The sequence below is a fragment of the Lathyrus oleraceus genome, chromosome 6 (assembly GCF_024323335.1).
Source record: "Lathyrus oleraceus cultivar Zhongwan6 chromosome 6, CAAS_Psat_ZW6_1.0, whole genome shotgun sequence".
Lineage (NCBI taxonomy): Eukaryota > Viridiplantae > Streptophyta > Magnoliopsida > Fabales > Fabaceae > Lathyrus > Lathyrus oleraceus.
The window spans coordinates 45,280,668-45,283,441 of record NC_066584.1 but is presented as its reverse complement, the minus strand read 5'-3'; the positions used below and the strand labels follow the sequence as shown (position 1 = coordinate 45,283,441).

The window sequence follows — 2,774 nt, the reverse complement described above, 5'->3', positions numbered from 1 at the left end:
TGGAGAGTCCTGTCAGAAGTTGACATTCAGGGGCAGCATGCCCAGGAACTCCGTATATCTCGCAGTTCGGTGCTACGGCAGCCACGGCGGCTGCGGGTGTTATGGTCAAGTTTTCTATCTTTTGAGTGAGAGCATCTACCTTAGCATTGACATGGTCTAGACTGCTTATTTTGTACATACCGCCTTTCGTTGGAGGTTTCTCTACCAAGGTTCTTTCGCTTCCCCACTGGTAGTGATTCTGGGCCATACTTTCAGTAAGTTGATAGGCCTCATTATAGGGTTTATCCATCAGTGCGCCACCTGCGGTGGCGTCTATTGTCAATATTATGTTGTACAAGAGACCATTGTAAAAGGTATGGATGATCAACCACTCTTCTAGACCGTGATGTGGATAAAGCCTCATCATATCCTTGTATCTCTCCCAAGCTTCAAAAAGTGATTCGTTATCTTTTTGTTTAAAACCGTTTATTTGGGCTCTTAGCTTAGCCGTCTTACTAGGTGGAAAATATCGTGCTAAGAAAACTTTCTTCAACTCATTCCACGTAGTGATAGAGTTTGAAATTCTAGTATCAGATATAAGATGTCGAGGGTAATGTTACGACACTAATATCTGTTAACACACAATGGATAAAAAAATAGAATGGTAAAGCGAATAACACAAGCAATTGTTAACCCAGTTCGGTGCAACTCACCTACGTCTGGGGGCTACCAAGCCAGGAAGGAAATTCACTAAAATAGAATTAGTTCAAAGACTCTCCGTACACTTCAACAAGTTACAGTCTTTATCACCTCATCTCTACCCGTGCAATTTCTACCTAAGCACTCTTAGATATGAGAACCCACTCACTTCCCTTACAATCACACACTGGTGATTTTAAACAACAATCCCTTGTGAAAAGAAAATACGTTTCAATTGCACACTCTTGATTTTACTTCACAGTTTCAATCAAGAAGACACACTCTTGATCTTGGTTCAAAACTTTGATCAAGAAGACACACACTCTTGCTTAACAGCTTTAGAGTGACAAAATACAACCACAAATCAGTCCAATTCAATCATCAATGGATGACTTGAATGACCTACAAGTCTTATGACTAAACAGACACAAACCCTAGCTCTCTCTATATATATTTCTCTCAGTCTTGGTTGTGTGTTCAAACAGGTTTTCTAAGTCCCTTTTTATAGAAGCATCCAGCTGGGCTTGGACATCTTGAAAACCCTAAATCTATTTTCCAATCAAATCTATTTATAACAGCTATTTAGATCTCCTTGGAAAATAAGTAAATCTGGTTGTAATCCATGATTGAATGCGCCAGCTAGCCATATCTTCAATCATCCAAAGATTGCCATTAATTATGCAATCACAAAACACCAGACATTCATACTGAATGTTCTGTGTACAGGATGTCATGACATCGGGTCTGACATCCTGGAAAAATCCTGCATAATCCAATAATTCCTTTTATAACTTCCAGCAGGTACAACCATATCAGATGTCATGACATTGTGTATGTCATATGAAACAATAATGCATGAACATGTCTTTCATTTAAGCTCCAGCAGGTACAACCAATATCAGAAGCCTTGTCATTGTATGTGGCATTCTGAAACAATCCTGCATGCACATGTTCTTGAACTTCAGCAGGTACATATGATATCTCATGTTATGACATCACACATAACATCTTGTGAACACTCTTTGGTTTACCAAAATTGTTGCCAACACTTAGAATCAACAAACTCCCCCTTTGGCAAATTTTGGCTAAAACATATATATCAGTCCTTTTTGTTCACAAGGTAAACTATCAGCAGTTAAACAACTTAACAGTAGTTTAATCAGCAGCAGAAGCAAAACAATTACTAGCTATGGCTACTAGTAATACACACATGCACAATGCACAAGGGTACTCCTTCTCCCCCTAAATTTGTGTATACAACAAGCATAACAGCTACTGATCTCCAGTACCTGTACCAGCCAGAATGTTATACTAACATCTGCTTCAACATCAACACCTGTGCACCATATCAGACATCCTCTTTGACATCTGTAAACAGAACAACATTCTGTTTTAACACCTGTGCACTTCTTTCAATAATAGTTGTCCTTCTGTCCAGCCACATACAACTTCCACATCAGCACTTCTCCCCCTTTTTAGTCAAAATTGACAAAAGGTGACCAATTAGACAAAATAAATGTCTATTAGCCTAGCAGAGAATGTTAGATCAGATGTTATAACATTAAGCATGTTAAAACAAAATATTCAGGAAGTACACACCATCATTAAACACAACTGTGATAGCTGGAATAATGAACAAATCCAAGGAACTCTTTAAGAGCCCTAAAAATTACATAACAGGCATCACTAAGGACTGCAACAAAATACAAAAAAAAAACCAGAAAAAAACACCAGTCTTTCAAACAGCAGACCAACTTCCACCAAACTTTCCAGCACTCCTCCCAGTCTTCAATTCAGCCAGGGACCATTAATCAGAAGAAGAAGTATCACCTTCACCTTCATCTTCAGAACACTCAGAGCTTCCAGAGCTGCCACTGGATTGTGCTTTTCCATCTGAATCCTTACCAGCCTTCTCTAACTCCTCCTTTTCCAGGCTACAAATAAGAGCTTCCAAAGCTTCTTTTCTTGCCTTGGCCACCTTCATACCCTTCTCCAATTCCTTGCAGGTATCTTTTAGTTAGTTGCATTTCATGCTGTAGAACTATGAGTTTGTTTTCCACATATTTTCTACATGAGTGATGAAAGCAAGTAATGTA

General features: G+C 38.9%; 1 non-coding gene across 1 annotated transcript; it reads left to right on the top strand.

Moving 5' to 3' along the window:
* Window positions 1–377: 377 nt before the first annotated feature.
* Window positions 378–484, top strand: LOC127099611 (small nucleolar RNA R71). The gene has a single exon (XR_007794094.1). It is a non-coding gene; the product is annotated as a small nucleolar RNA R71 (small nucleolar RNA).
* The last annotated feature ends 2,290 nt before the right edge of the window (window positions 485–2,774 follow it).